The 20,938-nt window shown below is 45.2% G+C and overlaps 1 protein-coding gene across 3 annotated transcripts in view; it reads left to right on the top strand.

Moving 5' to 3' along the window:
• The window catches only part of CRYBG1 (crystallin beta-gamma domain containing 1), a 333,633-nt gene that overhangs the window by 240,789 nt on the left and 71,906 nt on the right, over positions 1-20,938 (top strand). The gene's annotated exons all lie outside the window — the stretch shown is intronic.

Raw genomic sequence — 20,938 nt, 5'->3', positions numbered from 1 at the left:
TGCTGACTTCCAACAACCAATTGTGCAAGCAAAATGCATTTTTTTTTAATTTTCCTTGATTGGGTATTTTTTGCAAACCGAAGCTTTACCTCATTTACTACGCTTTGGAGCAACTGCACTTTGCAAAGTGCACAGTCTATTTGCCTTTAGTAAATCAACTCCATATTATCTTTGGTCACATATAAAATGCACAGTTGATGAGCAGAAAAAGCCTGGCACATCACAAGTTAAAGTGTTACTAATCCCAGGACCCTGCATTCACTATATTTGGTCTCCCACAGTACACAGAACATGGAAATGCAATAGTTTTCATCTGCAGTGTATAGCAGTCTTGTGCTTTCTGTCAGTGTCTGGTTAAAGCTTGTAGGAGGAGTTTTCATTCTGCTATGACTGTCCTGTCAGGCTGCATGACCCCTGACCCTCTGTCTAAAAAGTGCTGATTGGCCCTGTGCTGATCACAATGCATCCTCCCAAGGAAAAAACAAAACTCTATCAATAGACACCAAACTAAGTATGTGCAGCTTGTCCCCTAGCCTCCGTTCTCTCAGCAAATAGATTGGGGACTGTGGAAAAGTGGAGGATCAGAGAAGACAGAATCAAACAGCCTTTTTACATAATGCAGAGGATTAACCCCTTAGGTTCCACAGTGAGTATAACCAGCATGCTTTATTGCATATACAGACTTATTTTACTGTTGCGGGTTTTGTAACACTTTAACTGATACACAATGTACCTGAGTAATGAAACTTCTTCATATTTTTAAATAATTTTTTTTATAATAAAAGTAAAAGAGAGCAACATAAAACGAGTGCGATCTTTGACACCGTTCTTAATAAAAAAATAACTCAATATCTGGTTGGATGGATGTAGTAATTCTTAAAGAGAAAGTAAACCCTGATGAGTTTACTTCCTCTTTCATTCCCTGCAAAGGTAAAGCATAATGGACTACTGTGCATCGCATAGTAGTCCATTATGTGTCACTTACCTGACACAGGAGCCAGCGATGTCACCGCTGTCCCCTGTAGTCCGGCGCATCCATCTTCTCGGTGGGGTCTTGCTGCTCCGCCGCTGTCATTCGGCGGAGCCGTGATGACGTCACTCCCACGCATGCGCACAGGAGCCGACACACGCGGCATCTTCGTTGTTGCGCCGTAGACGACAGTGCTTGTCTTTCTGCAAATATCTCCTAAACCGTGTAGGTTTAGGAGATATTTCTTGGACCTACAGGTAAGCCTTAATCTAGGCTTACCTGTAGGTCAAAGTGTGTTGTAAGGGTTTACAACCACTTTCATGAATTCTCAAAGTGCTCATCAGACATTTTGGTTCTAATTCTGCCCTTCGTTTGCTTCATCCTTGAAAATAGTTGCTCACCAAATATAGGTGCTGCAGAAAACTGATGAAATGAATAAGGTGTGATTATGAAGAGTGGGAGATTTTTTCTTTGTGAAGATAAAACTTATAAAAGTCCAGTAAAGTCCACTGTCCAAATTTTTATTTGGCAGCATGTGTTTGCAAAGTGTAAACGCATTTGAGAAAACCCCCACATTTTTTTAAAGTAAGGTTACAATTTTATGTTGGCCCGCATTCATAGCCTCCTTGGGCTGCAAGTTGGACACCCCTGGCCTACCTTCCTTGGTGTTTGACATGCTGGATGTTCACAGAAGCATTCGAAAAAATAGTTATGTGAACAGTCGTGGATTTCCAATCAGCTGGAACAAATTTGGCCATTCTCTTTGACCTCCAACATTTAAAAAGGCTTTTGTCAATAAATCTGTGGTTAAATGTCCTTTTGCATTTTTCTGTAAACATTGGAGCTTGTAATGTGTGGACATCCCGAGAGGTTAGCAGTTTCTTGGATGCTGCAACAAACATCTGATAATAATTTCACAGTCAATGTTAACGTGACACTAAAGCTTTATTTTGTTTTTGTTTTTTTAATAACAAACATGCCATTCTTACCTCCACTGTGCAGCTTGTTTTGCAGAAAGTGGCCCCGAACCTGCTCTTCTGGGGTCCCTTGGCGGCTCCTCCCCGCATTAGATAACCCCCTGGGATTGCATTGAGGCGAAAAACCTTGAAGGTTTACAACCCCTTTAACTAAATTACCCATGGGCATAAGATGACATTTGAGAGACAACCTAATGTCTGCGGATAAGTGCAACCCCTTTCCAACAAACCACTGGGTGATGGATACAATTGAGTAAGTCAAAAAATTTTGCTCTGATTGCTATTAAAACCAAGAAATATTTTGTTTTCCTGGTTTGTTCTATTGCGTATCGCGATAAACAGGTACGATTATGTGACTACAGAAACCAAATCTAATGACATTATGATGTGATCAGATGCTAGTCACATCGTTTGTAGGACTACCAGCGGTCATGGGCACCTTTTTATATCATTGATCTTCCCCACTCAAATGTTATAGCAGTGTACTTCCTGTGCCCATAGCCTCATAGCTATATATCTTCGGTGTGGGATCTAAAGCAATGTTGCCTTTTACTGCTAGTCTCAGGAGATTTGAAGTGAGCTCTTGTGATGTCACTACTGTCCTGCTAATTGTTCTCTTTGCTGGATGCTCTGACATATGAAGTCAAAGTCCTTCCTGTAACAAGATGGCCAGCACACAATGCAGGACAAGCCATGGGAAGTCCGTAAAGGGGGACCACTGGTAATATTGGTGACTAGTACTTTGCCCTGTACCTGTCTTTTCAGGACATACTGTAGCTTCAGAGTTAATTTCCTCTGTATTGTTTTGCAGGGAACATTACCAGAATCTACTCAGTTTACCTTAATTCTGTGGTTTATCTAGCCCAGGGATATGTAAATAGCGGACCTCCAGCTGTTGCAGAACTACAATTCCCATGAGGCATGGTAAGACTGAGATCCACAAGCATGACACCCAGAGGCATGATGGGACTTGTAGTTTTGCAACATCTGGAGGTCCACTAATTGCATATCACTGATCTAGCCCATCCTAGGCAGTTACAGTAATTCTGTGGTTTATCTAGCCCATTCACAGTGATCCCAAAAATAAGGAACTGTAAAATTAGAATAGTGTTTCTGCTGTGAAATGTGATTTGGGTATCGCCAGCCGAGCGCAACCCAGTTGTGTTAAAAGTAACTCTATATGTGGAAAAACATTATATTGGCCCATCACCATGATGGCTGCCTCTTGGTCAAAAAGAATGTGTATAAGTTGGGAGGGAACAGCTCCATCAATACAAGGAAGTTCTGGAGTTTTGCATACTCAGTAGAGCATAGCATACTAGCTCATTATGTAATACTCACCTGAGATCGAAGCCCTTGCTGTAGTGCACGTACACAGCACTGGCCAACGACATCACTCCTGGGAGTTACTTCTGGGTATTGTGGCTCCGGTGCTGTGATTGGCTGGAGCCTCGATGACGTCACTCCCGTGCATGCACGCGGTAACGGCACACTCACATACGTGCCGTTGCCTCAGTTTGTGTCAGTACACATGTGCCGATGACGTCGGCACATGCAAATACAGGCGATATCTCCTAAACCATGGCTTAGGAGATATCCTGGGTAGCTGCAGGTAAGCCGCCTTATAGGCTTACCTGTAGCAAAAATTGGTTTGTAAGGGTTTACAACCACTGTAACCACTTCAGTGGCACTTTCACCGCCTTCCTGCCTGGGCCAATTTCAGATTTCAGTGCTGTCGCAATTTGAATGACAATTATGCACTGTACACATGGTCGGACGTTCCGACGACAAAATCCGTCACATTTTTTCAGACGGATTTTGGGCCAAACTTGTCTTGCATACACACGTTTGCACAAAGTTGACGGAAAATTTGATCGTTCAGAACGAGGTGACGTAAAAGAAGTACGTTGGGACTATAAAGAGGGCAGTAGCCAATTGCTTTCATCTCATAATTTATTCTGAGCATGTGTGGCACTTTGTCCGTCGGAATTGTCTACACGCGATCAGAATTTAAACGATCGGATTTTGTTGTCGGAAAATTTTAGATCCACCTCTCAAACTTTGTGTGTCCGAAATTCCGATGGAAAAAGTCAGATGGAGCCCACACACGATCGGATTTTCTGACAACATGATCGCACTGATGGTCACTGATTAGGAGGCACTGATAGCCACTGTTGGGGCTGCACTGATAACCAGGACAGTGATTATCAGTATAAAAGTCCCCTGTCATACTTGCCTGTTACCGGCTCTCCTCTCCTCATGCTGTGACAGGAAAGGAATGCTGGTAACCAGCAAGTTTGTTTACATGTGATCAGCTGTGTATAATCACCTGACACAGAGTGCTGCATGCATGCACAGGGGGCAAGCTTCTGGGAGGACATCAATGTACACCCTCCCAGAGCTGGACGACTGCACTGTTGCCGTCTTTCGGGTATAGTGCCGTCAAGAACTGGTTAAGAGCTGACTAAGATTTTTGCAGGAGACTAGGGTTGGGGAACCGCTGAGGATGGAAAGCCCTATACAAAATAATATAAAATGAATGAAGTGTATAATAACACAAATAGTACAGCACAGTGATATACTTCACAATAAAAACATTTTTAAAAAAGTAATGTGATCCTATTAACATAATGTCAAAAAATAAAGATAAAATTACAATAGTGTCCTGTGCTTACATACAAAAACAAATCTTATTGTGAAACAAAATGTTCAATAAACATGTGAACAGAAACAAAGTGTCCAATTCGGTCTTTCATTTTTCTCTTCTGTGAACAAATATGCATCTTGCAACAAAAAGCTTTCCACCCTGTGATAAATGTGTACCACCCCAGAACAATCCACAGTGATTTCTTTCACCACAAAAATCAGGTCTGCAGTCATCAGACTAAAATGCCTTTCTTTCTCAAGAAAAGGTGAACAAGCTCCTGCTGTCTGCCAAGGAATCCTCCTGTCAGGATGGCTACTTGGGGCTCCAGACTGCAGTGCCTCCCCTCCACAATGGAGAAGAAACAGGCCCAAGCTGTCTCTGAAGTGGATGGCTGTTCCAGACTTCAAAGGAGGCGATTCGCCAGCAGAAAGAAAATTCTCAAATAGTGTAGTAAATTCTTATAAAGTCAATTATTAAATTATTAAGATCACTATTATGCTCACAAGAAACAAGTGAATAAAAGCAGGCATGAAAAATCCAGTCCAGTCCTTGGTAAAATAAAAGCATGTGTACTGGAACTAAACACTGACTTCTGCCCACACTGTCGATCCACCCCAACGGTCTCTATTCACACCACTGAGAAGGGGAGACACTGCAGTGTGGAGTCCTGAGCAGCCATCCATGCTGACAGGGGAGGATTACTTTTATGACAGCGTGAGCTTGTGTGCCTTTTTTTTGAGAAAGAGAGACATTTTAGAAATGAAATATTGAAGTGGACACTTTGTTTCTGTTCACATCTGTGTATTGGATTTGTTTTTGTATGTAAGCACAGGACAATATTGTAATTTTATCTTTATTTTCTTGAGGCCTGAAAATGCTAGGACAGTACAAATACCTCCAAATTACCCCTTTTTGGAAAGTAGACAGTCCAAGGTATGTCGTAAGAGGCATGACGAGTTGTTTGAAGTTGTATTTTTTGGTCACACTTTTTTGGAAAATGAAGAGAGTAAAAAAAATTCACAATGTTTTTCCTTATAAATACTGTCACCAGTTCAGTACAGCGTTCTCATATAACCGGTGTGGCGGTGATCGGGGACACTGATGCCGCATACACACGACCAAACTTTCCAGCAGAAAAGGTCCTACTGAATCATTCCGTTGGATATTACGATCATGTGTGGGCTTCATCTGACTTTTTTCTTCAAAAATTCAGACGGACCTAGAAATAGAACATGTTTCAAATCTGTCAGAGAAAATGACTTTCTATCGGGAACATCGTTCGTCTGTATGCTGGTCCGACTGGCCCAATAGCTACTGGCTATTGAACTTCCTTTTCTAGTCCCATCGTACGTCATCACATTCAAAATGAATGGACTTTAGTGTGTGGGCAAGTTCACTTGGAAGTCCGTCGTAACTCAGTAGAAAGTCTGTCGGGAAGACCGTCGGACCTTTTCTGACGAAAAGTCTGGTCGTGTGTAAGCAACATAACTGATGACAATATCATTGTGTTTGTTTATTTTTTTTCTAACACACTGTGACCAGAGCAATACAGTGTTTCCATAGGAACATTGTACTACTATAAGGGAAGTGATCAGGATTTTTTTTTTTACACATTATGATTGCATATACCAATTAACTTCATTGGTATAAGCAACCATTTTTATTGAATGTAACTGGTTTATTCAGTGCCTTTTGTTGTGATTAGCTGTGATTGGTCAAAGCTAATTGCATGGTACAGATGGGTTGTGATCGGCCCTGTCTGTACCATGTGATCACTGTGACCAAATACAGCTGGCAGCACAATTGTATACAATGGATGGCATGAAAAGAAGTCATCCATTGTTTAGAATTGCCATGTGATGTGCTGTAATTGGTCAAAACAGTCACATGACAGTGACGGCTTGATCTGGTGCATACAGCCAGTGACAGATCGTTCTGCTGCGTGGTCCCCGAGAGAGGCGCATTTTGGGGGACATCATATGATATCATCCTGGAACAGCGTTCTCGCTTGACCGTCATTTTGGGCGGAAAGGTGTTAAAGTGATTCTAAAGCTTGTAATTTTATTTTTGTTTTCAATAACAAACATGTTCTACTTACCTGAAAATATATATGTGATCTAACTACCCAAAACCAAAAGAAACCATTTGTGCACTAGAAACCGTGTGTGTGTGTGTGTGTGTGTGTGTGTGTGTGTGTGTGTGTGTGTGTGTGTGTAAGGTATTTAAAAGACCAGCTGCTAGCACTTATCGCATCCTCCATATGCATGCACACAAAAAACAGAATATAAAAGTGCAGCACTGAATCATGAAATATAAACAAATATCAAAAATAATTGAATCAAACAACATATAAAGTGCATAATTAAATGTCCGTACAATAAGGTGCAAAAAATCCATACAAAAACTGTGAAAATTCCACAAATGGATGTTGATTCATGAACAACTAAATGTAATTGTGAAGTCCTAGGAATAAAACTTCCAGACCACGAATGAATCGTCTCAACCGTGCTCTCCTCCAATGGGTATATGCTTATCTCTGGGAGTGTGACCCCCCCAACAAAAAAGGGTCACAAAAAACACCTGTGAGCCACCCCAGGACTTAGCGAGATATCCAACACAGCTGGCTCCTAAACTTCTCCCAAGATCTCCTCCTCAGTATGTCAGAACATGTGCAGAGAAAAAGACTCCAATAGTGCTTGAATTGTCTAAAACACTTTAACATGTGTTTATTAAAATGTACAGGGTACTCACAATATGTAGGTGCTTTCAGTGCAACATAGACACTCACATCCAAAATCTCGATCAGCTCCTCAAATCACTATAGAGCCCGAGCGTCTTTACTGTCCTTAGCCCCTCAAGGGAGGGGCTAAGGATGGTGAAGACACTCGGGTTCCATAGCGATTTGAGGAGCTGATCGAGATTTTGGATGTGCTGCCACCCGTAACTGCCTGCGTGAGCCGCCACACAGGTATGGCGATTCGCGCAGGAGAGCCGACCTGCCGCAGTTTATCTGCATGAACTACTCGACTAGTGGTTAAGCAAGGTTTTTCCTAGATATGCTGGACATGTGGCTGCTGTATATAAATAATGCTCATTGAACATTTTCAAAGCTTAAAGTGGTTGTAAACTGCAGCTGTGTGGCTTGTGAGAAAAAAATGTGTGGCATAATGTGTGTGCTAGAATGCATCACTCACCTTGGAACAAAGCCCTTAGGCACTGTACTGTCACATCTGCCACCTGTTTTGTTTTTTCCGGGTCCACGCACTCCAGCTATGTGATTGGCCAGAGCCACTATTATGTCACTCCTGCAAATGCGCGCGGGAGCCCTCAGTTCTGGCACAAAGCTTAGAAGTATGCCAGACCTTCAGAGTGCATACGTCGGTGACATAACTGGCTGCATCCAGGGTGAATATCTCCTAAACGGTGCATGTATAGGAGAACTCTTATCATAGGCTTACCCGTAGGTAAAAATGACTAAGCAACTTTTACTACTGCATTAAAGTATTTCTAAAGGCAGATGGTGTTTTGCTTTCATGCATTCTATGTATTAAGGTAAAAACCTTTTTGGGTCCAGCTTCCTCCCCAGCCCCCCCCCCCCCTATACTTACCTGAGCTCCATCTTGATCCAGTGATGTGGATGAGGGAAGCGGCTCTCCCGGGTCTCTCACTTCTCATTGGCTCACAGCAGTGAGAGCCTTTGGCTCCTGCTACTGTCAGTAACAGTCAGCCAGTCCATTAACCGGAGCATGGCTCGGTAGTGAAGAGACGTGCTATTGGGGGCACTCCGCAGGACTGCCGGTGGGGGACCCAAAAAGAACAGGATTGGGGCTGCTCTGTGCAAAACCATTGCACAGATCTGGTAAGTATAACAAGTTTTTTTTATTTTTTATTACAACCTTTAGCCTAGGTTCAAACCCGCATGTCAGTCCGACTTCGGGAGCGGTTTCAGAGCAATCTGTGTGGGTTCCTGCACAGATGTCTATTGATATCGCCCCCCAAGTCGCTTCGGACGGTGCCGTTGCTGCCAATGGCCGACTATTTCAAATGTGATTCGACATGCTGTTCAAATTGCATGTCAAAACGGCCCAATGTGCATGTGGGCTAAGAATCACTTGAACAAGCTGAAGATAGAACCTGGGTGGTTACCACTATGCACAGTTGCTCCAGTTCCCAGATTCTGTCTGCTCCAGTTTTAGTAAACTGACCCCCCCCCCCCCACACACACACACACACACACACACACACACACAAATACACACACACACACACACACAATTATAGCTCACTATGATTGTTTCTCCCAGGGTGCTGGAAAATGGATCATAAAAGATTTTAGCTGTTCGCAAAATGGTAAAACTGACATTTTTCACTTTGCATAATTTACATACAGTGCCTTGCAAAAGTATTCCCTTTCCTTTTTGCCTATTTTGTTACATTACAGCCTTCAGTTCAATGTTTTTTTTTAATGTGAATTATATGTGATGGATCAGAACACAATAGTCTAAGTTGGTGAATTAAAATTAGAAAAATATATACATAAAACTATTTTTCAGAAATAAAAAACTGATAACTGGCATGTGCTTATGTATTCACCCCCTTTGTTATTAAGCCCATAAAAAGCTCTGGTGCAACCAATTGCCTTCAGAAGTCACATAATTTGTGAAATGATGTCCACCTGTGTGCAATCTAAGTGTCACATGATCTGTCATTACATGTACACACCTTTTTGAAAGGCCCTAGAGGGTGGAACACCTAAGCAAGAGGCACCACTAACCAAACACTGACATGAAGACAAAGGAACTCTCCAAACAAGTAATGGACAATGTTGTTGAGAAGTACAAGTCAGGGTTAGGTTTAAAAAAAAAAAAAAAAATATATATATATATATATATATATATATATATATATATATATATATATATATATATATATATACAAATATTTGATAATCTCTAGGAGCACCATCAAATTTATTATAACCAAATGGAAAGAACATGGCACAAAAGAAAAACCTGCCAAGAGATGGCCGCACACCAAAACTCAGGGAGAGACCTAAGGTAACCCTGGAGGAGCTGCAGAGTTCCACAGCAGAGACTCTAGTATCTGTACATAGGACGATAATAAGCCCTACGCAAACCCAACACATCACATCACCCAAAGAACACCATCCAGCATCATGCTATGGGGATGTTTTTCAGCAGTCGGGACTGGGAAACTGGTCAGAGTTGAGGGAAAGATGGCTGATGCTAAATACAGGGATATTCTTCAGCAAAACCTGTAACACTCTGTGTGTGATTTGAGGCTAGGACGGAGGTTCACCTTCCAGCAGGACAATGACCCCAAACACACTGCTAAAGCAACACTTGAGTGGTTTAAGGGGAAACATGTAAATGTGTTGGAATGGCCTAGTCAAAGCCCAGACCTCAATCCAATAGAAAATCTGTGGTCAGACTTAAAGATTGCTGTTCACAAGCACAAACCATCCAACTTGAAGGAGCTGGAGCAGTTTTTCAAGGAGGAATGGGCAAAAATCCCTGTGGTATGATGTGGCAAGCTCATAGAGACTTATCCAAAGCGACTTGGAGCTGTGATAGCTGCAAAAGGTGGCTCTACAAAGTATTGACTTTAGGGAGGTGAATAGTTATGCACATTGACTTTTTCTATTATTGTGTCCTATTTGTTTGCTTCACAATAAAAAAAAAAAAAAAAATATTCAAAGTTGAGGGCATGTTCTGTAAAATAAATGATGCAAATCCTCAAACAATCCATGTTAATTCCAGGTTGTGAGGCAACACAACACAAAAAATGCCAAGGGGGTGAATGCTTTTGCAAGGCACTGTATGAGACACACTTGCCTTTTTGTAATGTTTATCCATTTACTTATATTGTATGTAATGTTCAGGTTTTCTGTAAACCATAAACTCTGCATCGAATTTCTGAGTTAAATTTTAACCAGCATGCCATGCCCATGTTGTCCACCAATATCTGTTAGCACAGCTGACACTCTTTTATAGTTCTGTATGTACAGAGAGTTCCTCCATATATGTCACTACACAGTGCACACAGCTAAATTTAGATCACTTCTGTTTCTTCACAAAAGAGGCTTGCTTGGTTAATGTAATGCTGACAGGTGGATTATTTTACATGAAGAATTTGATTAAGAACTGTGTGCTACTGTATGCTAGATACAGACATGTGCACAAGTGGTTAAAGTGGCACGAAACCATATCCTTTTTTCCAAAAGTAATCTATACACATCCATTACTTAAAATGATTGTAATTTTTTTTAATAACAAACATGTTATACTTACTGGCTTTGTGCAATAGTTTTGCACAGAGCAGCCACGATCCTGTTCTTTTTGGGTCCCCCACCGGCAGTCCTGCGGAGTGCCCCCAATAGCACGTCTCTTCACTACCGAGCCATGCTCCGGTTAATGGACTGGCTGACTGTTACTGACAGTAGCAGGAGCCAAAGGCTCTCACTGCTGTGAGCCAATGAGAAGTGAGAGACCCGGGAGAGCCGCTTCCCTCATCCACATCACTGGATCAAGATGGAGCTCAGGTAAGTATAGGGGGGGGGGGGGCTGGGGAGGAAGCTGGACCCAAAAAGGTTTTTACCTTAATATGGCATTCTTGTCTCCTCACCTCTGCCAAGTGTCCCCATAGCAAGGTGCTTGCTATGGGAGCATTTGTGGGGGTGGGCTTGATCATGAGTGTCCATTAACGAATTGCTCCCCTGCTGCCTCCAAGTCCAGTGAGGAGAGATTCGCTGCCTTTGGGCACAGTGTTGGATAAAATTTAGGCTCAGGTAAGTATTCTGGGGGGGAGATGCTCCAAATGCAGGGATCAGGAGTGCGTTACGCTCCAAATGCAGGGATCAGGAGTGCGTTACGCTCCAAATGCAGGGATCAGGAGTGCGTTACGCTCCAAATGCAGGGATCAGGAGTGCGTTGCGCTCCAAATGCAGGGATCAGGAGTGCGTTGCGCTCCAAATGCAGGGATCAGGAGTGCGTTGCGCTCCAAATGCAGGGATCAGGAGTGCGTTGCGCTCCAAATGCAGGGATCAGGAGTGCGTTGCGCTCCAAATGCAGGGATCAGGAGTGCGTTGCGCTCCAAATGCAGGGATCAGGAGTGCGTTGCGCTCCGAATGCAGGGATCAGGAGTGCGTTGCGCTCCGAATGCAGGGATCAGGAGTGCGATACGCTCCGAATGCAGGGATCAGGAGTGCGATACGCTCCGAATGCAGGGATCAGGAGTGCGATACGCTCCGAATGCAGGGATCAGGAGTGCGATACGCTCCGAATGCAGGGATCAGGAGTGCGATACGCTCCGAATGCAGGGATCAGGAGTGCGATGCGCTCAGAATGCAGGGATCAGTAGGGGGGTTGCACTCAGAATGCAGGGATCAGGAGTGCATTGTGCTCAGAATGCAGGGATCAGGAGTGTTCACATCACCTCCCCACACAGTAGTGTCCTCTTCTTCCCTCTTTAGCAGTGACCTCTGGACCCCTTCCCTCCCATATCAGTGTTCCATAGCTTAGTTCCATTGCATCCTACCTCTGCACACAGTGGAGATCGAGAGAACGTACAGTTCTGGACAGGGGGCAGGAGCTGGGCGAGTGACTTTTGATATTAACAAGCTGGTGATTGGTTGCTTAGGACCTAGCAACCAATCACCTGCAAGTTCCCTCTGTCCTGGGCTCTGCTGGCTCTCGCTCCCCGCTGTTCACTGATGATGGTGACAAGGGGGGTCGTGGAGAGAGAGAGAGAGAAGAACCAAAGGCGCAGCTGGTGGCAGAGAGAGAACCAGTCCGGTACTTAAAGTAGAAGGCAGGGGTCAGCGGATCGACGGGGTGCCGACCTCGGGTCTAGAGAAGAAAAAAAGTGTGAAAGGGGTACCAGGAAACTCGCCACAGGGGGAGGAGAAGGTCCACTCAATCAACTAGGGTGATCCACAAGGGGGATCCACATTCAAGGGAGCCTTACCTTCCTCTATATAGCTAAACATATTCCATAGAGACCACGTTTTCGATTACACCTCTCGTTTTTGCTGCACCGTCAACACCAACTTCTCCACCTTCCTAAGCCACAACCCAATCGCCTCGGTGGGGCTGAGCAGCTGGGCATTCCCTGGAAGGTCGATTCGTTGGTCCCTCTCTTCTCTCCCTGTCCCTATCTTCCCTCCCCCCGTGGGGGATGCTGCATGGGCTGCTGAGCGGTGTGTGTGCACAGACAGGGGGCTTTCACCTTGGGTGGGGGGCTGTGCTGGGTAGCTGTGCCCTGGGTGTCTGTTGTCTCTCCCCTGGGTGTCTGGAGGTCGGTTTCTGCTGATCGCTGTAGCGCTGTCTGCCACCATTTTCTCTGCCTGTGTTTCACTGTTCCTCTCTGTATACAGTGTCTTGGCAGCCATGTTTGGTGTGACCAGGGAGAAGCATGGTCAGGAACATTTTTCTGTAATTTGGTGGCCATTTTCCCTGTGATTATGTCCTTTATACGGGACGCTCTGCAGCCATTTTGTTGTAGCCTAGGGCATTTTTCATGCCCAGTGCTGATCCCTGAGGCTCAGAACAGCGCGGTTTCCTCTCACGGACACCTGGGAACTGACACAGGGCACAGGCACACCTAGCTGGACGCGCAGAACTCGTCAGGGTGGTGAGTCTTGTAGTGGGGGCCCCTCAGCCTGCAGCAGTTAGCAGGGTGGGACCATTCACTGTCCTAAGTGCCCAACAGGTAGCAGACAGGGTAGGGTCAGCATGGCTTCAGAAACTGGTGTTTCTTCCCCCGAACTCCAGGCAATTGCAACCGGTTCGCCTGCAGACAGTGCAGTGCTTCTGAACGCTTTGTCGGTGGTCCTCAACGCATTTATTGCCAAGATGGAGGCGGTGCAAAGGTGGTAAAAAGCAGCCCCCGTCCTCTGGGGAGAGCTCTGATGCAGACTCGGCCCCCGCTAAGGCTGGTGACCCCTGCTCTGTTTCAGGTGACGCCGACCAGGACCGATCAGACAGTGAGGATGAGCATCTGTCCGGGTCCACACGTGACAAAGCGCTAGTTGGAGCACTTATCACAGCTGTGCGTCATACCCTGAAGATTCTGGACACAGCAGATTCCTCTGCTGACTTAGCGGTCCCTTTTGGGTCCCGTAAACCAGCCCATGCACCTAAGGTGTTTCCGTATCTGACTTATTTCGATAAGTTCATATACAAGGAATGGGGTAGACTGCAATGGACCTTTTTTGGTCCCAAAATATATGGGGGTGCGTTACCCCTTTGAGGAGAGCCTTCTCAAGAAATGGTCAGCTCCTCCGGTCGGGAACCCCCCCAGTATCCAGGTTGAACAAATTAACCACGATCCCGGTAGAGGGGACGGACCGGAAGGCCGAGGCAGTGGCCCATTCCTTGTTTACGGTTGTGGGATCAGCGATGCGACCAGTACTGGCCTCTCCACTTGTATCGCACACGCTTACTGAGTGGGCAAAACTTTTGCACTGTGAATTGGGGAAGTGGAACTAGCAGACCAGTTAGTGTAAGGCCTTAAGTACGTTTGTGAAGCGGCCCTGGATACCCTCCCTCGGTTATCCAGGGCTTCAGTGTCAGCAGTGGTGCTGAGACGCCTGATTTTGCTAAAATGCTGGTCGGCTGACTAGGCATCTAAAAAAGCCCTGACTGATCTAGCCTTCCTTGGTGAGCGGCTCTTTGGAGCCTCGTTGGATGACATCTTTAAGAATGCCACAGGTGGAAAGAGTGCCTTACTTCCTCAGGCCAGGAAGGCTAAGGAGTCTTGCCGTGGGCAAGGGCCCTCATTTTCCGCTCACAAACGTTTCGTCCATCTGGGGCTTTAGTTAAACGTCCCCAGCCTTAAAGGACGACCTCTGAAGGACAAAAGCATCCTTGGAACCACAAGCCTGCAAGCAAGAGTTCTACCGCATGAAGGTTTGCCCCGCCCGTCTCACGGGTGGGGGGTCGCCTTCGGGAGTTTGCAGCTCGGTGGGCCTCTTGGCTGTCCGACCAATGGGTCTGCGAACTGATTTCCTCTGGCTACAAGATAGAGTTCCTCTGTTGGCCACCAGATTCTTCCCTTCCAGCATACCCTTGCTCCCAGCTCGCCGGGAGGCCCTCATGGGGGCGGTAAGGGACCTGCTAATTCACGGGGTGATAGTACCTATTCCGGAGTCGGAAAGGTTCCAGGGGTTCTACTCCAATCTGTTTGTAGTCTCCAAAAAGGAAGGAGTACGTCCAATCTTGGACCTGAAAGCCCTCAATTGCTTTGTGAAAGTACAGAGGTTCAGAATGGAATTAGTTCCCTCAGTAGTTGCTCCACTTCATCAAGGGGATTAGTTCCCTGCAGTAGTTGCTGCACTTCATCAAGGGGACTTCCTGGCATCTCTGGACATCCAGGATGCGTACCTGCACATACCCATATGCCTCCGACATCAGAGGTTTCTGCGATTCGCAGTTGGGGACGACCACTACCAGTTTGTGGCTCTCCCTTTTGGCTTGGCATCAGCCCCCCGAGTCTTTACCAAGGTATTGGCTCCAGTTTTGACGTTGCTGTGACAACGCGGGATCGCGATCGTAGGTTCCTTAGACGATCTCCTCCTGAGAGCATCTTCCACCTCAGAATTGAAGGAGGATGTGGAGATCACCATGCAAACTCTGCAGGATTTTGGGTGGCTGTTGAACCTAAAAAAGTCGGTGCTTATACCAACTCAACATTTGGAGTACCAAAGCTTACTGCTGGACTCCTTGGAAGAGAGAGTTTCTCCCTTCAGACAAGCTGCAGACTCTCAGAACTGCGGTAAAACTGTGGATGAACCACAGGTGGTGGTTGCTATGATTCTGCATGCGAGTCCTGGGGCTCATGGTTGCCTCCTTCGAGGCTGTGCCATACGCCCAGTTTCATACCAGAGTCATGCAGAAGGAAATCTTGACGAAATGGGACAAATCTCCATTATACCTGGATCGGCAGATTCAGGTGAGCCAATCAGTCAGGGACTCCCTGCTCTGGTGGCTGAGGTCCCCGGCACTGCGGTCCGGGAAGTTGTTCCTGCCACTACATTGTACATCACAACGGACGCTAGCCTGAACAGCTGGGGTGGAGTACTGGGAGTACAGTTGACCCAGGGCCTTTGGTCAAGGGAGGAATCCAAATTGCCAATCATTGTGCTCGAGATACGAGCACTCAGGCTATGCCTCTCCACATGGTCGATGAGACTTCAAGGGCGTCCGATCAAGATCCAGTCAGACAACGCCACGGTGGTGGCATATGTCAATCTTCAAGGAGGAACAGGAAGCTCAGCTACAGTACGGAAGGTCGCTCACATCCTTCAGTGGGCAGAGCGGCATGTAACGGCCCTATCGGCCCTTTACATCCGTGGAGTGGAAAACTGGCAGACGGACTACCTAAGTCGCCAGATGCTGGACCCAGAAGAATGGGCGCTGCATCAGGAGGTGTTCAGGTAACTGTGCCTGCAGTGGGGCACAGCAGACATGGATCTCCTGGCTTCCCGCCTCAATCGGAAGGTGCCAAGATTCGTGTCCAGGACAAGAGATCCTTGGGCAGACTCGTCAGATGCGCTGGTGGCTCCATGGGGTCAGTATCAACTGATCTATGCCTTTCCTCCGCTAAAGCTACTACCACGTCATGCTCCGCAGAGTGGAGGCCGTGGGGATTCCAATAATTCTGATTGCCTCAGCGTCCCTGGTAGGCCAACCTAGTGCGCCTGGTGGCAGGCGCCCCCTGGCGACTGCTGTTAAGAGAGGACCTTCTATCTCAAGGTCCGATTCTACATCCTGCTTTACCATTGCTGGTTTTAACTGCATGGCTGTTGAGAGCCAGGTACTAAGGAATCGGGGTCTATCAGACTCTGTGATTTCAACTATGTTGAGAGCACGGAAATCTTCTTCTCTGAAGATATATCATCGTACCTGGAAGGCTTACATCTCTGTGTGAGGAGAAAGGATGGCGTCCGTGCTCCTATTCCATATCCAGGATCTTGCTGTTTCTACAGCGTGGAGTAGATCAGAAATTGGCTTTAAGCACCATTAAAGGACAAATTTCAGCCTTGGCGTCTCGCTCTTTAGTGAGCACCTTTGTTCAGGTGGTTTGGCATGTAAATCCCCCCTGTGCGTCCACCGTTACCCCGTGGAATCTGAACCTGGTGTTGTTGGCGCTCCAGAAACGCCCATTTGAGAATATCAGAGAAATTCCCTTGTTGACTCTGTCCCAAAAAGTGGTCTTTTTAGTGGCCATTACATCGGCCGGGAGGGTTTCGGAATTGGCAGCCTTGTCTTGCAAGTCGCCTTATCTGATTATCCATAAGGATAAGAAGGTGTTGCGCCCGCAACCTTCATTTCTGCCAAAGGTGGTTTCGGTGTTTCACATCAATGAAGTCATTGTGTTACCATCTTTGTGTCCTAAGCCAACACATCCTAAAGAGGTGGCCCTCCATTCCCTGGACGTGGTCCGGGCTCTAAGGGTATATCTGTCTGCCACGGCTCCCTTTCGGAAGTCAGACTCTGTTTCGGTAGCTGATCCGAAAAAAGGCATGGCGGTCTCGTCGGCCACCATTTCCAAGTGGATCGGACAGATTGTGGTTCAGGCCTACGCCTTGAAGGGGTGGGAGCCCCCCTTTCTGATCACAGCCCATTCCACCAGGGTGATTGGAACCTCGTGGGCCTTCTGACATCAAGCGTCTGTCGCTCAAGTGGCGACTTGGTCGTCTGTTCACACCTACAAAATTCTACAAGATAGATGTCAGTGCATCGGCTGATGCCTGTTTTGGCCGTAAAGTTGCACTAATTTTTTTCAGTTTTTTTGCCAAATACAGTTACCTTTAAGTAAAATGCACTGGTGCATTGTTAACACAAGTTCTGATGTGGTTAGATAAGGTGGTGACTCCCCTCATAATGAATAAACACGATGTAACTGTGAAACGCGTCTACTCGATGCACTTGCTACTATCCTGTGACGTGTGACTCTTTGTATTTTATGGAAGAGGAATAAAAGAACTTTTGTTACTCCGGTGTGCAGCCACTCTTTTCTTTATGTAACTTGTTAGCACTAAATAAATATCTGTGCTAAATTAACTTTAAATCCTGGGTGGAGTCTTATGCAAATCATACAGGCAGCACAAATCGTGAATGGTTTAGGATGCAATCCAGGCTTGCATTATTAGAACTGATTATCACAAAATGAACAAATTCTTCTATAAATGTATGCATGACTTCAGCTGCTTAATTCAGGGCAACAGAGTTCCTTTACTCCCAGCCGTCCATTGAGGAGAACTGGTAGAATGACTCTCTATTTATTCTGCCTGAGGGTCCTAAGAAAGGACGGGCAGCTACGACTTCGACTATCTCAAGGTGCATTTGCCAAACTATCGTTCAGGCATATGAATTGAGGCACAGGGTTCCACCGAGAGACCTGAAAGCACATTCCACTAGGGGGGTTAGTGCTTCATGGGCAGTGCATCGACAGGTGTCTGTGGCTCAGGTCTGCAGGGCAGCCACTTGGTCTTCAGTTCACACATTCACCAGATTTTACCAGGTGGATGTCCGGTCTCTAGAGGAGACAGTCTTTGGTCATAGCTTGTTGCAGGCGTCCTTATAGGGCCAAAGGACAGTTGGGACTTGTCTAAGCTGTGTATCCCTCCCCTCAGGTGCATTGCTTTAGGACATCCCAGATAGTCATGAATAACTGCTCTGTGTCCCATTAATGTATGATAAAGAAAAACTGATTTTTAAATACAGCTTACCTGTAAAATTATTCTTTGAATACATCACGGGACACAGAGATCCCTCCCCTCTTTCCTGGGACTTTTCATTGCTTGCTACAAAACTGAGGTAATTCCCGTATGGGAGGGGTTATATGTGAGGAACCTTCTTGCTATTGGTTGCCAGTGTCCAATAACCTAGAGGTAGCGTATAACCCAGATAGTCATGAATAAGTGCTCTGTGTCCCGTGATGTATTCAAAGAAAAGGATTTTACAGGTAAGCTGTATTTAAAAATCAGTTTTTATAAAGTTTTCATGGTGTTGCTTCAGATCATTTTCTTTTCAGGGAATGTGGCACTAGGGGCAGCAAGGACTTCCCAGTAACCAAAAAGGCCTATGTTGCGGTCTGCTGATTATTGCTTGTGCTAATAAATAATGAATGCATGGTGTTCACCCAGCACTCCTTGGTGAATGGCGGTGACAAGCAAACAGCACGGTTATGAGTACAGCAGAAGGAGAGAATCCCCCGCAAGATGCTGCCATGTTTGTCTCACGTACTGTGGTGACCAGAGGAGGGCTAGAGTAGTAGAAGGAAAACAGGTAAGGTAGCCCCTGTTCTTAAAAGTTGTAAAGAAACTTGTTATGGTAGGATTATGAGAGAAATGTAACAAAAATAGCTTTAGAGAAAAGAGTTTGGGTAAAATACATTTTTCATAAAGATAAACACAAGCACTGGCAATCAGCGCTACACTTGCTGCAAGATAAAGGGAAATCTAGATATTGTGTGGGAGGCTGTGTAATAACCTTACATCAACAACCTACCTAACAGCAGAGGCCACTGCTTACAGTGCCTTGAAAAAGTATTCATAACCATTGAAATTTTCCACATTTTGTTATGTTACAACCAAAAACGTAAAAGTAGTTAGGGATTTTATGTGATAAACCAACACACAGGGGCACATAATTATGAAGTGGAAGGAAAATGATAAATGGTTTTCAAAATTGTTTACAAATATGTGAAAAGTGTGGTGTGCATTTGTATTCAGCCCCCCTGAGTCCATACTTTGTAGAATTACAGCTGCAAGTCTTTTTGGGTATGTCTCTACCAGCTTTGCACATCTAGAGAGTGATATTTTTTGCCCATTCTTCTTTGCAGAATAAGTCAAGCTCTATCAGATTGGATGGAGAGCATCTGTGAACAGCAATTTTCAAGTCTTGCCACAGATTCTCAAATGGATTTAGGCCTGGAGTTTGACTGGGCCATTCTAACACATGAATATGCTTTGATCTAAACCATTCCATTGTAGCTTTGGTTGTATGTTTCGGGTCATTGTCCTGCTGGAAGGTGAACTTCTGCCCCAGTCTCAGGTCTTTTGCAGACTCTAATAGGTTTTCTTCTAAGATTGCTCTGTATTTGGCTCCATCCTTCTTCCCATCAACTCTGACCAGCTTCCCTGCTGAAGAAAAGCATCCCCACAACCTCATGATGCCACCACCATGTTTCATGGTAGGGATGGTGTGTTCAGGGTGATGTGCAGTGTTAGTTTTCTGCCACACATAGAGTTTTGCTTTTAGGACAAAAAGTTCTATTTTGGTCTCATGTGACCAGAGCACCTTCTTCCACATGTTTACTGGGTCCCCCACATGGCTTTTCGCAAACTACAAACAGGACTTCTTATGGCTTTCTTTCATCAATGGCTTTCTTCTTAACCCTCTTCCATAAAGGCCAGATTTGTGGAGTGTGGGACTAATAGTTGTCCTGTGGACAGATTCTCCCACCTGAACTGTGGATCTCTGCAGCTCCTGCAGAGTTACCATTTGCCTATTGGCTGCTTCTTTGATTAATGCTCTTCTTGCCCAGCCTGTCAGTTTAGGTGGATGGCCATGTCTCGGTAGGTTTGCAGTTGTGCCATACTCTTTCCCCTTTCGGACGATGGCTTGAACAGTGCTCCGTGAGATGTTCAAAGCTTGGGATATTTATTTATAACCTAACCCTGCTTTAAACTTTGCCACAACGTTATCCCTGACATGTCTGGTGTGTTACTTGGCTTTCATGATGCTGTTTTGTTCACTAAGATTCTCTAACAAACCTCTGAGGGCTTCGCAGAACACCTGTATTTATACTGAGATTAAATTACACATTGGTGGACTCTATTTACTAGTTAGGTGACTTCTGATGGAAATTGGCTCCAGTTAATTTTAGGTTAGGGGTATCAAAGTAAAGGGGGCTGAATACAAATGCACACCACACTTTTCATATATTTATTTGTAAAAAATGTTGAAAACCATTTATCATTTTCCTTCCACTTCACAATTATGTGCTGCTTTGTGTTGGTCTATCACATAAAATCCCAATAAAATACATACACGTTTTTGGTTGTAGCATGACAAAATGTGTAAAATTTCAAGGAGTATGAATACTTTTTTAAGGCACTGTATGTCTGCTAAATAAGCTACCAACATGTACACATGAAAGGATGTATAGATACACCTACAAGTAGTAAAACAATACAATAAGAGCCACAAAACCAAGAATTCCATAGGTATGGGCTGATATAAATTAGTTTACTGCTGACATAGCTGGCTAAAGCAAGGCTGTCTGCTTGAACGAGCTGGGAACCCAAGCACTACA

Source organism: Lithobates pipiens, unplaced genomic scaffold, assembly GCF_037356315.1.
Source record: "Lithobates pipiens isolate NorthernLeopardFrog02 unplaced genomic scaffold, aLitPip1_a1.2 Scaffold_18, whole genome shotgun sequence".
Classification (NCBI taxonomy): Eukaryota; Metazoa; Chordata; class Amphibia; order Anura; family Ranidae; genus Lithobates; species Lithobates pipiens.
Note: the sequence above shows the minus strand (reverse complement) of the source record. Positions and strands in the feature narration are given on the sequence as shown.